This window comes from Xenopus laevis, chromosome 7S (assembly GCF_017654675.1).
Source record: "Xenopus laevis strain J_2021 chromosome 7S, Xenopus_laevis_v10.1, whole genome shotgun sequence".
Taxonomy (NCBI): domain Eukaryota; kingdom Metazoa; phylum Chordata; class Amphibia; order Anura; family Pipidae; genus Xenopus; species Xenopus laevis.
The window spans coordinates 55,176,340-55,190,906 of NC_054384.1; the positions used below are offsets into that span (position 1 = coordinate 55,176,340).

Below are 14,567 nucleotides of genomic sequence, written 5' to 3' on the forward strand. Positions count from 1 at the left end.
AAGCTGCAAATCCATAAGCATATAAATCGCAAGGGATGTGTGAGGTCTAATGTCAACCCTCCAGCTGATCCAATGCCCCAGCAGTGGTACCAAACCCACAGAGCAGAGTTTTTTGTGCTTTCCTCCCCGTTTTTTTTTTTTAAATCTTATGTCAGGTTTGGGGAGGCTGCCTGCCATGGTGCTTTCAGACACGTTAAAAAAAAAATAATGATTTTTAGATTCACCCATCCTGACTATATTAATTAACCCATTCCCCTTTGTTTATACAGATATTTCTTTATTTCTTTAAGGGTTTTAATTTTAGCAATGAAGTAAGACTCCCTATTTGCATCATGTTCACGCTTTAATCTTAATATTCAACTGCAAATTCCCGAGGAGAGCGAATCCTTTGTGAAATAAAAATGTTTTCTTCGTGTGACCGCCAATATGAATATTTAAGGTAGAGCTGCACATGAATACAATTCCGTTAATTCCCCACACTTTAGCCCGACCTTGAATCAATATACAATTTCTCTTCAGTTCTTTGTGTTTTGAAAAAGACCCGCAGCCGTTCGTACGTTCTTATTTCATATTTCCATTTCACCCCCAGCTCCCCTCTTGCCCTGGGTAAATAGAGCGGTGCGTCAGAGAGGAAAATGGAAGCAATATACAACTACGGCTGCTGCTAGGTCTGAAAGAATCATTCTTAACACATCCAACAACCTGTCTCTAATAAACTGCATTTGGATTCTTAGAGGCGTCTCCGCTCAAACCATCTCTATTCCACCCAGTCTCCCCCTGCCACGAGGGGGTGTTTGGTATAGACCAAGAACTGTGCAGCAGATTCCTTCTACTGCCTGTGTCTGTATCTGGGCATTTTTTTCTGCTGCAAGTGCAGGGGCTCAGCCGGTCTCTGTGCCTCAGAAGGATTGCGTTGGGCTGCTCTATACCCGACATTTCAGTCTAATGTGATTGCACATGAGACAAGTGCAGAAGCAGCGCCCGGGAGATCTTGCTGTGCTGCCTGTGCTCGAGATCTGGGATCTTATCTGCGTATAGATGCAGGAACACAAAGGATGCTGTGATCAGACGTGAATTGTGCTCTGTTCCCAGAGCAGGAAGGATTATAGAATGAATGGAAAGCAACGCTCAGAGCAGGGAATGAAGCATGTCTTCTTTCAACAATGAGGTACAGAAATCTTTAGGGGGAAACCAGGGATTTTCACATGGGATTCACATTACATGTCTGGTAGACACTGTTACAGTGTAACTTCCATGCCATATGTACCCAAAAGTAACAGTGGGACTTCAATGCCATATGTACCTAAAACTATTACAGGTTTATAGACTGTACTCATATTTCACACAATGCATAAACACATTTTTAATCAAACCTCACATAATTCAGAGATTTAGACCTGCAACCCCTCAGATGTTGTTGAACCTCAACTCCAGAAGCTCCAGCCAGGTTGTCACTGTTATATGTAGGCGCGGGGCTGCAGTTTGGACATCCCTCATGTAAATACATCTAGTATTCTTATCTGACCTGGAAACAAGTAAATCCTAAGTGTGCCTTGAACACATACTGTATTTGTGCTACAATAACATATCTCTAATTATAAATTTGTAGTTCCATCTGTCTATGAGTTCCACTATCCCTGTCGTTGTATGTTTCTCACAGTTTTTGTTGGTCAGAAGCAGTAGTGGTGGGGATGGCCCAAAATAAGTTTTGCCTCATCCACAAAGTGCTGTAGTTTTATTTTTACCTGGATTGACACCAAACCACAGTTTCTTAACTAGCCACAAACTGCATACTAGCCCTATTAATAAGTAGTCTCTTTGCAGTAATCTGTACATAACATTTAATTTGCTTTGGGATGTGACAGTTCTGGATTTCCAAAGGCTTCTTATATGATTTTCCTATGCCCATTTGCATAGTGTATAGAGTGTTTTATGGTTAATCTTCAAGCACAGACCCTTAATGTTATTATTGCACCCAAGCATCATTAGTGTAAATGCTATGGGTACATAAATATTACTTGTTAGCTATGGGATGGCAGTATTATTATACCTAATATGTACAGAGTACAAGTCATGTATCATCTAAATCAAAACAAGTAGGAATATAATTGCCTAAAACTATAGGGGTCATTTACATTAACCAGGACTTAAGTGCTAGAGAAGGGCACGCCCCTTTGTGCTCTAGAAAGCACTTTCATCCCACTGTAAGCTGCACTCTGCTCTTTGACCTGGATTTTAATTAAATCTGGAGCAGATTGCGGCATCAGGTAATGCAGTTAATCCCTGTCCTTAAGGATAGGACCCCATTGTGGGCTGCAGTTTCCTGACTTACACAATTAAGGGGACAAGTAAGAGACATCAGAAGGGGCATCTACGTGTCTCCCCCTGCCCAAACCTTCACCAATACCATGCTGACAAACACAGTCCGCAGGTCTTTGTACTCCATTTTTGCAATACAGGAAAGGAGAACTCAGTGTGCAAAAGAATGGCTGAGTGTATTTTTCTTTTTTCCCTATTAATAACTTTGGGATCAACCATCAGTTTTATAGACAGGCCGGTAAAATACTGGCCAGTTGCAACCCTAGAGTGTGGACTTTTTTTAACGTTACACATTGCATTCTTTATTGAAAATTACTCCTAATATGTTGGCTGATACAAAACCTTTTTGTGAATGATCAAAATATTTCACTGCTTTGCTTTTTTTGCAAAATGGGCCTCATAAGCATAAGAGAAGGTATGAACCTCCACAAGTGGCCTATAAACAAATTAAAGTCCACGGAAGCTATTGCATGTAACAATTGCTTTATAGCTCATTGTTGTTATACAAACTGGACTGAATATTTTATAGATATTGAAGCTACGATTTCTGAGGAGGGTACCCTAAAATATAAATACACGTGCCTAAGGCTGTGGCAGGCCTCTAGAACAGAGTAGATTGCTGGGAGATGATCACAAATATATCATAAATGTGTTTCTACTTGTTTCTGTTGTTTAACTCGTTTTTTAATGGTGAACACATGGGTTCATTGAATAATTGTGTGGCTGACAAACTTAGTGCAAAACGCACCACTTTGCCTTCTATTGTTACCAAATGGCAAGTTTTATGTGACTGATTTTATTTATCAGTATAGAAATGTTTAAGCGTCCTCCAAAAGATAAACCCATATTCGCATATTAAAAACAGTTGCAAAAACTGAAAAAAATAGGTTGCCTTCATTTGCCCAGTGCTATCAATTCATGTGGCTTTATTGTTTAGATGCAGTTTAGCCTTAAATTAAACTGAATCCCTACTTTGCAGTTCAACATTTGGTCTTGCCCCCTACTTTAATGTATAAGAAAACATGACCAGAACAGTAATTCTTATAGAGTTCCAGGAATATTAAAGACAGAAAATGAAAATGCTGGAGCACTGTACTTCTAGGAACAGAGATTGTTGTGCATAACATATGGCAAATCAACTCTTTTTTTCTCATCTGTAGCCAATACTAATGTGTTAAACATGAAGTGTCTGCGTGATTTTGCAGGGTTGGTGCACAGGGCCCAGTGTGAGGTACACCACTGCTGGTTTGCTCTGTAATGAGAAAGAAAGCTGAATAGCTGATGATGTAGAGTTATATAACAGCCTGGCATATTCCATACAGAGCACTGTAATCACACATACTGGACAATGATTGTCCTGGCATGTGGGCTATAAACAGTAATACAGAGAGAATGAGACTCAGCAATCGTATGTTGAAAGATTAAAAAGATCTATGCATGGAGAGCAGTGTGTAATACTGATTACCGAATACTGATAAAGTTGTGATACTCCTAAACATGTCAACCAACTGTTCATTGCCAAAGGATAATGCAATGCAGTACATATTTCAGGTCTGTTCAGTTTAATACATAGGGTTAAAGTGAATGAAACAATATGTGAATTACACCTAATATATTTCTCATTATTCCCATAAATAGATTGTTTCAGTCTCCTCCGGTCCTAAACACAAGCAAGGATGAAATGTCTGTAATTTCTATGCAGTTATATACTGTATAATATGTAAAGATATTAAAGCAGTACAGTAAAGAGCAAAACAAGTGAATATTCTGGTCAAAGCTGACCCTCACCGAAGTATAACCACAATCACAAGCAAGAGCCCATCAGATTGCTTAAGTATCAGTGAAAAATGCTGTTAGACACACATTCATTTTCTTGATTGTCTTGCTTGATACTTCATCAAGTCTAAAATGCATGTTAATCAACTTATTCATTCATTCAATCAGTAATAATTGTTAGAGAATTAAAAAATCACTTGGCAGACCAATGTGACATGGGGGAAATGGTGGTCAGGGAAGCAACAGTTGCATCAGTAAAATTATATCTGCATTCAGGGGCTGAGTGACTGTTCTTTTTTATTGAGGATTAAAAAGGTTGCTGTGTATATTGTGTCACCAATACCTCTTCCCTTCCTGATATTTGTATTGTGATGCTAAAATCTACCAGCTAATACAACCATGTGTTTTGTTGAGAAGTAATCTGGTGGAATGCACTGAACTGTTCTTTTATCTATGTTCTATTCAACAAAAAAGCATATGAACAACAAATTGCATATGTTACAAGACATTCTGCTGCAACCGCAAATATACTAGATTGTATTAGTCTCTGAGTTTGATTCAGCTCTCAATACATTTAAGTCCATAATAAGACCAAAACCACCTATCTCAGTTTTTCCAACAGATATCTCCTAAATGGTCAATTAACATACACTGTTAATAAATGAGGGAGTCATATGAGAGCACACAGAGGGCACGGCAGATAATATCATAAAGTATTTGAGGAAGTCAATGATTGCTGCTGCATAAAATCAGATAATCTTTTTAGAGATTATTACAAAGGGACAGCTAAATCTTACCCCTAAATTAAGTTAATAAGGGGTGTCTATCCTTTTCCTGCATTGCCAGACACTTTAAGGAGAAGGAGGTACACAATCTAGTGAGATTAATGAGCTAGCGCTCAGAAAATAATTAACTTCTCTCCCAACAATTAAGACACATGATCACAGTGTAGTTCCCACTGTATATACATTTGCAAGGTTTCTGAAAGAGGTAGCCAAAATGACTGCAACATTTACTTAATCAGCAGGAATATCATTTATTGCAAAGTGTGCTGCAGGATACAATGTCTGTAAGCTTAGGGAAAGCATTTTTGCATTTCTCATTATTATTCCCAATGATAATGCTTTCTGTACATCCCATGTGTTCTTGAGTAGTATAATTAAAATGGCAAAAATCATCAGCTAGTACCATTGTTTGGGATGGATATTTTGTACCTCCTAGAAGAAACCATAATGAAGTATAAGTAATAAAATGAAAAGCTGCAGCATTGCTAAGATTCAGTGGTTGTTTCTCCTCTTTACTCCTCCCTGCAAATATATAAACACTCTGCTTTGAAATAGGCAAATAGTTTCTCTTTATAAAAAAATGGGCCATCTTGCATTTAGGAATTAATGTAAAGATATATTACCTCTAATTCATTGTTCATGTACATAACATTTGTATTTGAGTAATAGATGAGTAATTTCAGTAATAGAGAACCATATATATAGGGCAACTGCTTTGTGGTTGCCCGTAGTGGTGGGGAATATTTGCATGTTGTTTTAGTGGTCTCAGAATAAAGCATGAAGGAGGGGGTTGGGGCTGTTATGTGGCATGATAGATAATAATGCTGACTGTCTCTCTCAGCACGTTTGACATTAACCTCTAAAATAAGAGCATAGCGAGGAATAGTGCAGAAAGCAGTGGAAGGAGGTCAGGGAATGGACTGGGGCCAATTGGAGACAGAATACTGTTTAATTGATGCTTCCCATGTCAACTAAAGTGATAAAGCAGCAATAGATGTCTTCATTTTTGATCGTGATGATAAAGCTAGAATGTGAGCCTTTCAATGAACACCTTCACTATTTACAAGTGTTGCTGCTAAGTGATTCTGAAACAAATACAGATCTGATTCTTTACACACTACTAAGCACTTAAAGGAGCAGTACAATTCAAAGCATGTTGCTAATTTTTTTCGTTTGCTATGAAATGGTATGGTACATCTACTATATATTAATGACAGTTTAGTTAATTTCAAGGAATCTTACATAAGAATTAATTAATTTTGTCAATTTTTTACAGCATGGATTATTCTTACTGCATCTATGGGTTTTACAGTAGTAAATTATTACAAAATAATTCTCAAAAAATATATACTGTGTATTAGGAGTAATGAAATGAGAAATGATTCAATTTCTGCATCTCACTTGAAAAAGGACCCAAAATCTAGTGCTTTATTGATATTCCTCTATACCTATTCTATTAACCAGAGACGTGCAAGATTTATGTGTCCTGTAAATGTTTCTGTCAAACCTTCCTTTATTTCTAGGTGGCACTGGGCATGATAATAACCCTTATGCCCTTGTAGTGCGCAGTCAAGATCAACTCAAAATACCTGAAATCACATAACACTTCCCATAGCAAACTATGGGAAATTCTCTGTCGAAAAGCTAGAAGTGACAGGTGACCTTGGTGTTTGCTTTGAAACACCACAGAATTTTTGGAGGTCGCCAAAAACACAAATTGGTGTCATGGTCAAAGAGGTTCTTGCTTGCAATGGGAAACAGTGACAATTTCATTCTCACTGCTCTCCACAACAGATCAAAGACTTAAATCTGAATGTAGACCTTTTTTGAGGGCATAAACTAGGATTTGAGCACATATTGTAAATTGTTCTTGTTTTGTGTATGTTCTCTGTGGTCGGCAGAAAACAATTGATTATGAAATAAAAACCTTTAATAGATTTGTTGCTGTTGCTTTTGGAGTTGATACTTGATAATGTGGTACTAATACTCTTATTGACTGCTGGGCAGAAAAAGAAAGTTGATTTGCATTGCTATTCATATATATGCACAGTCAACCAAAAAGCATGAACCATTAATCATGCAGTGAATTTTAAGGAAATACTTTAAAACATTATTGTAAGAAGGCAAAAAGTATGTTCAAAGTGTACAGTGAATCAAAGGGATACAAAACAAATCGTAAGGGGTTTATGTCAGCTCACTTATGCTAAAATATTAAAGAGTTGTACTATCCATGTCCTGGCTAGAAAGGCAATCTCTCCATGTTCAGTGATAAGAAAATAAGTACATCTGAGATGAGAAACATCTTGTGGTTGTGCAGTGCTGGGGTTGGTGGCCCAATCCTCCATAAATTCATCTCTGGGACATTGGAATTTCTGTGTATGGGGTGGTGATATTAAAAAAAAATCCAAGCTACTTTTCTTAAAAACAAATGAATGATAAATGGTGGCATTATGACAAAACAGAAGCTTTATCTCTGTGTAACACCTCTAATAATGTTCCTACTCCATGTATCATCAGCACTTAGTTTTAATCACTCTTCTACTAGTTAAGTACTAGCATTACTGTGAAAGCATAGATGGATAACAATTCGCCGGGTTCAAAATGGGCGCCGGTGTTAATGTCAATGGGTGTCCGTTTATCGCCGCCGGCATCTAAATTGCCAAAAAACCTTTGATGCCGTTGTCTCGATTTCAAATTTTTGCCAGTGAACTTTCTCGCCAAATTCGTGAATTTATTAGCTGGCGGCAAAACGGGCAAATTCGCTGCGAATTCGCACCTGGCATATAAATTTGCCCATCACTAACTAATAATAAAAAGCAGAACTATTCCCTTTGTAGTTCTCCTCTCTGCTGTTTTCAGTTCCCCCCACATACAGTAAGAAAAGAACAATAACCGCATAAAGGTGTTCTGTAGTTTTTTACCTTAGCCTGTATTAGCATTAGAGTAGAGTAAGTATGAGTAATGTAATATTTCTTGACTTTTTTATTATAAGTAAGTACTGCTTGTTCAGATTGTTATGTTTTTGCTATGAAAAAGCATGAGCAGTGTTTTCGCATGTTGCTATACGGCAGTGTCCAACTTCTGTGGTACCGAGGGCCAAAATTGTACTGCCTATGTGGTGGAGGGTTTATAATGGAAGTCAGTGTTGGTCACTTCCCCTTTTAAACCACACCCACGGTAAACCACACCCATATTACCACAAGAACTTTTAAGATCATATTCACATTAACGGTGGTAGCACACCAAAAAACCAAATGGTTGGTGATCACTGCAGGGAAATCACTCATATGTGAAAAATTTAAGTTATGTTAAAAACATACCCTTAAATCTGTATAATTCATCCTCCCCTGTGGATAATACAGCAATCCCCAACACATGATTAAACACCTTAGGGGCCCTTAACAACAATTTCCAAATGCTAACAAACCTAAAGAACAAACCCCTTACAGGCTTATATTCCACAGGTAGCGTAGGGCAAGCAGAAAATGGCACACACAAGCAGCACTGGGCAAGCAGAGAATGGCACACACAAGCAGCACTGGGTAAGCAGAGAATGGCACACACAGGCAGCACTGGGCAAGCAGAGAATGGCACACACAAGCAGCACTGGGTAAGCAGAGAATGGCACACACAAGCAGCACTGGGCAAGCAGAGAATGGCACACACAAGCAGCACTGGGCAAGCAGAGAATGGCACACACAATCAGCACTGGGCAAGCAGAGAATGGCACACAAAATCAGCACTGGGCAAGCAGAGAATGGCATACACAAGCAGTACTGGGCAAGAAGAGAATGGCCCACACAAGCAGCACTGGGCAAGCAGAGAATGGCACACACAAGCAGCACTGAGCAAGCAGAGAATGGCACAGACAAGCAGCACTGGGCAAGCAGAGAATGGCACACACAGAGAGAGAAGGCAGAACAGAGCAGGAGACAGGGAAACCTATCATTCTAATATGTACTACATCGCAGTGACACAGTGCTGGTGTCCATTAGCATTTTGAATAAGGTGTGAACAGGTGAAAAATGTGGGCAATTTCAGTCTGGATCTCAGGTGTGAACAGTACAGGGTTTTAGGATATAAACAATAGAGGTGTCAGAAGTGTGAACAATACAGGTTGATCACAGGTGTGAACAATACAGGCGATTAGAGTATGAATTTGAGGTTTAAACAATGCAGGGGACAGATAAATCTCTGTAGTAATACCTTTTAAAGTTTACATATGGTAAACAGACACAGCATATGGGGGGCCACAGAAGGGTCCAATTTCCAAAAACCCACCAGCACACCCTGACCTCTCAAAACACAGTTGGTCCGATGCTCAGTTGAAAGGGATCAGCAGCCCTTGATTAACACTGTTAGAAAAGAAAAGTCTGGCACTTAGGACTCCATGCAAATGGGCCATGCCCTGCATGTTTAATGAAACATAACGTTTCACTGGCGTGCCCCTTCGTCAGACAGCCACAGAAGGGGCCTGCGGGCCGCCAGTTGGTCAGCCCTGCTTTAACGTATTTGTAGACTTTAACAGCAAACCAATTTGAGAATCCTCAGTCTTATAACTTCTTGCATTTACATTCAAACAAACAATTATTTACCCATTGCTTTCAACAGGGCTTGGCTGTGATGCCAGAAAAGGGGTGGGGCCTGCTCAAGTATATTAAAAGGCATGCGCAGAGGCAGAAGTAGGGCAGAAGAAGGCTGTGGGCAGGGAGAATCGTGGCTAAAGTTCAGCCCAAACCCACCCGAGGACGTACTGGAAAGTCTGCCCGTGCCAGCCTATTCAGCTGGCATCAGGCTGTCCTGCACATCACTACCTGTTTTTAGATCTCAATTTTTTTGTTGAAAAAACTCCAGCCCTTTGACCTTTGATAAATTGATCACCAATCAAAAGCATGTAAAAAGGATTAAATCGTAACATATTTTTACCAATAAATACATTTAATGTTTTAATGATAATTTATACAGTATGTTACCATTCTTAGGTTAGGTTTGGGTTAGGTGACATCTTGCATTGCTTTGTGTATTTTGTGTGTTCAGATGGCTGATTATAAAGTATCAATCATATTGCTGCTTTCCACCTGATATAGTATTAGTAATAGGAACCTTTCTGTGGCACTTGGTTTCCAATTATATGCATGTACAGGAAGATGCAACCAATTTAAGTATATATACTGAGGGTTTTGGACTTATGATTATTTTAGTTTGTCTCAACAACCAAAAATGCAGCTCCTGTTATACAATTAAATACTGTATTGTGGGCCTAAGACTCAGATTGGAAATACGTGAATAGTTGAAATTAATGGGAATGGGAAATCAATTTACAAAATCTTTGCCTCTTGTTCAGAATGTTTTTTTCCAATCGTTTTACCAAACAGTTACACACAAACAAAAAAGGTAACCCTGTGATAAGCATACTTTCTTGTTGGTGATTAGGCTGTCATATCTGCCTAAAAGAGCACCTTTTTGATTAAAAAAAACAGATTGTTGTGTAAGTCTATGTTTAAAGGAACAGTAACACCATACAATGAAAATGTTTTAAAGAAATGACAATATACAGTATTGTACTGTTACCTGGCACAGGTAAAAGTGGTGCATTTGCTTCAGAATCGCTATTATAGTTTATATAAACTGCTGTGTAGTCATGGGGGCAGCCATTCAAGCACAGAATACACAGTAGATAACAGATACTTTCTGAAGAATCCCAATGTATACTACAGAAATTATCTGGTATCTGCTGTGTATCCTGTGTCTTTTCTCCTTTTTCATCTTTTGAATGACTGGCTACATAGCAGTTTGTTTATATAAGCTATTGTAGTGTTACTAAAGCAAGCCCACTGGTTGTACCAGTGCAGCGTAATCAGTACATCACATTTTCATTACCTTAACACACTTTCATTTTTGGTGTTCCTGTTCTTTCAAAAGCTTGAATGAACATGAGACTGGAAAAGTAATTGTTTTCCTTTAAAACTCACAGGTTTGCCCTTCACGAGCTTAAACACTTTAGTCTGCTCTTTTAAGATCTATGAATCACTGAAAGAACTATGTAGCCAAATATTGCAGACAGAACACCAATAATCTATACTGCTTGTTGATGATTTTCTGTTTTACATCTCAACAGCACAATTTTTTTTTTTGCATTTGTCTGCAGCATGAATCATCTAAACCAGCGGTTTCTCAACAACCAGTTTATAAATCTTTGTTTATACTCAACAGTCTAATGAGTATCTGCACTCCAAGGCAGTTTTTCATATATAGCTGGGGTGCACAGTTATAATATATGTATATCCACGAATATCAGACAACCGGCATACTTAGTTGAGCCTCCTTTTGCACATTTAAGAGCCTCTAGACGCCTCCTATAGCCTTTGATGATTATCTGGATTATGGATGGTGGTATTTTTGACCATTCGTTCATATATAATCTCTCCAGTTCATTTAAATTTGATGGCTGCTGAGCATGGACAGCCTGCTTCAAATCATCACATAGAGTTTCGATAATATTCAAGTTGGGGGACTGCGACGGCCATTCCAGAATATTGTACTTCTCCCTCTCCATAAATGCCTATGCTATATTAAAGTGTCTTCCTACTGGAGTGTGTGTATTCTTTTCCGCCTGGTTGTACGATCCTATGGAACGCTTATGTTCACCTATCCATGTTTTAACATTGCGGGATGTTTGGCCTACATAGACCATGCCACAAGGGCATTTCACGGCGTTAACAACCCAGTCAGTATAACATGTGAAGCATTGTTTTACTGGTATCTTGTAACCACTATGTGGATGTGTCATGTAATCCCCTTTAATGATAGAGTTGCAACTGACACAATTTAAGCAAGGGAAGGTGCCATTTTTAGGGCTACTCAGGAATCTGGTGGTGATTTTCTTTTTTTCAACATCTGCCCTCACCAAGTAATTGGAAATGTTTTTACCTCTTTTATACAAGAAGAGTGGCTTGTCACAAAATAATTTGTCAAATGTATTGTCTTGTCCGATAATGGACCAATGTTTTCTGATTATCTTTTCAATTTGTTTACAGCAAGACCCATATTCTGTCAGAAAGGGTATTCTTTTGTCACATTTATTACATTTCTTTTTACTAAGTATTGTTACCCTGCGTACAGACAGAACCTCATCTCTTAATTCATACAGCGTATCTTTTTTATAGCCCCTAGCTACAAATTTATCAATTCATTTGTTTGAGGCTTCCAGATATTTTATATCATCTGAGGCTATTCTTCTAACGGGCGCATGGAAACTATCTGGGCATAGTATAGTATTCCTTTTGGATGGTTTACTGTATAGATTGTCCTTAACCTCAAGTCAAGTTGTCTCTCATCTGAATGCAAGAGAAATGCCAGGGAAATATTTGAGACTTGCCTATCTTAAATAGTTAAAATTGTTTCTTTGCTCATCTTAAATTGTTACAAATGTATCGAAGCACAGTGACTCGGTGTTCTATGCTCTCTGCCAAAAAGCCTCTTATTTTTTTTAAGTTTCAGAAACTATGTATCTTTTTCTGGTGTCAGTGTAGGCGATTAAAGAAAAACTCTGAACATTTCAGTAAGAAATGTGGGCTGAGCTGTCAAAATCAGGACTGTCCTACAGAAAACGGGACAGTTGGAAGGTATGGTTTTTTGGCGCATGCGCAGTTAGAGCCGGTGTAACGTAGGTTCTGCCAAACTCAGAAGACTCATTCGCAGCTTACCCTTCTGCCTATAACAGCCATTTGGCTTCAGGACTAGCCGTCAGCTACTCGGATGCCGCCAGGTCTTAAAGCGAGAGGCCCAAGGAAAGTGTTGTGAGCAAGCAAGGATGGGGTAATGGAACAGGCAACAAGGAACCTAGTCCAGGGCCATATTTATATATAGGCCCCCGAGGTCCTGTGCTTAGGGTGGCATGGGGTGCCTATTTTTTTAAAAAAAAAACCCTCCCCCCCCTCCACAATGGATTTCCATGTCCGTGGTTAGGGGGTCCAAGGAAGACTGCGGAACTGAAGTGCTCTGACATCACTTCCACTGAATGCATTTCGTGACGTCAGCGTGCAATGCGTAAGGCCTCTTCGGACCTAAATACAGCCCTGACATAGTTGAAAGCCAGGGCAGGTTGGTAACAGCCAGACAAAGCGGTACAGATTCAGGAGACAAAGGAGTAGTCAGGGTAACAGGCCAGGTCAAACACACCAAAATCGTGGTACAAAACAGGATCCAAGAGAGTAGTTGAAAACAAGGTAGGACAGGCAGCAAACTAGACATAATCAGGAACAGGCAGGGTCAGTAACAGAACAGTAGTACAGAAGAATCACACCCAATAACTATAAAATTTACCTAACATTGGGCAATAAGTAAAATATTCAAATCTCGCAGAAAACTCAATGATGATTTTCTTAGAACGCACATTAGTGCGCAGGAAGGAGGATGTGGCGAGCGTCCCCACCATGGGTGCGACTGTCGTCCCCGATGCACCCCCACTAGCCCACCAGAGTAAGTCCTTACATTATCCCCCCCTCTAGAGGGGGCCACCGGACCCCTAGGTTTGTCAGGAAACTTTGCATGAAACTGCTATTTGAGATGGTCCGCATGAACATTAGAGGCTTGAACCCAAGACCTCTCCTCAGGATTGTAGCCCTTCCAATGTACTAAGTACTGCAGCTTACCCCTAGAAATACGTGAATCTACCAATTTTTGGACCAAATACTCCAACTGCCCTTCAACAGACACTGGAGGAGGCAGAGAAGACTGTCATAAAGCTCTAGCTGGTTTTAACAATGAAACATGAAAAGAATTAGAGACTCCTGCACCTGCAGGAGAGGAGGAAGGCCTTATAAACCCTTTCTCCAGGTTCACCTGAATATACTGCTCGATGGCCTGGGCTCATGGAAGTGAAATAGGATATGTTCTGCCCTTTGGAGGAGAGGAACCTGGTAACAAATCAATAGCACAGTCATAGGGCATGTGCGGTGGTAGGGTCTTGGCCGCCTTTTTAGTAGGGATGCACCGAATCCACTATTTTGGATTCGGCCGAACCCCCGAATCCTTTGTGAAAGATTCAACCGAATACCGAATCCGAACCCTAATGGAAATTAGGGGTCGGAAGGGGAAAACATTTTTTACTTCCTTGTTTTCTGACAAATATTAGAGCAATTTCTCTCCCGCCCCTAATTTGCATATGCAAATTAGGATTCGGATTTGGTTCGGCTGGGCAGAAGGATTCGGCTGAATCCGAATCCTGCTGAAAAAGGCAGAATCCTGGCCGAATCCCGAACCGAATCCTGGATTCGGTGCATCCCTACTTTTTAGTTAAGACATCCACAAAGGAGGCATAACAAGGGGGTAAGCCTTCTAGAGAAGTTGCAGCCAGAGTATGAAAAGATTTTAGACAGGAAAACTTACATGCTGTGCTCCACTGTAGTATCTTACTCACGAGCCAATCAACCTGGGGATTGTGTTGTTGCAACCAGGGAAGACCCAAAATTATAAGCATCTACAGGCACACAATGACATAGAAGGAATTACTTTCTACATGATTATCTATGGTCATAGTGATATATTCAGACATAGAGGTTACCAGGAACTCCCTAGGGATGGAACTAGGGCTTTAATGAGTATACCAAGTTTACATGCAAATCCAACATCCAAACAATTCCCGCCTGCCCCAGAATCCAAGAAAGCAGGGCTCTGTATGCAACC

The 14,567-nt window shown here is 39.7% G+C and overlaps 1 protein-coding gene across 3 annotated transcripts in view; it reads left to right on the forward strand.

Annotated features, from left to right (window-relative positions):
- Positions 1-708: 708 nt before the first annotated feature.
- The window catches only part of b3gat1.S (beta-1,3-glucuronyltransferase 1 S homeolog), a 54,492-nt gene continuing 40,633 nt past the window's right edge, over positions 709-14,567 (forward strand). For 2 of the 3 annotated variants that reach the window (XM_018227683.2, XM_041571280.1), the window contains exon 1: positions 711-1,168. The gene's annotated coding sequence lies outside the window, so the exon portion shown is untranslated. Of the gene's footprint in view, positions 1,169-14,567 lie in introns of all 3 variants that reach the window. The other variant, XM_041571281.1, reaches the window with a different exon arrangement.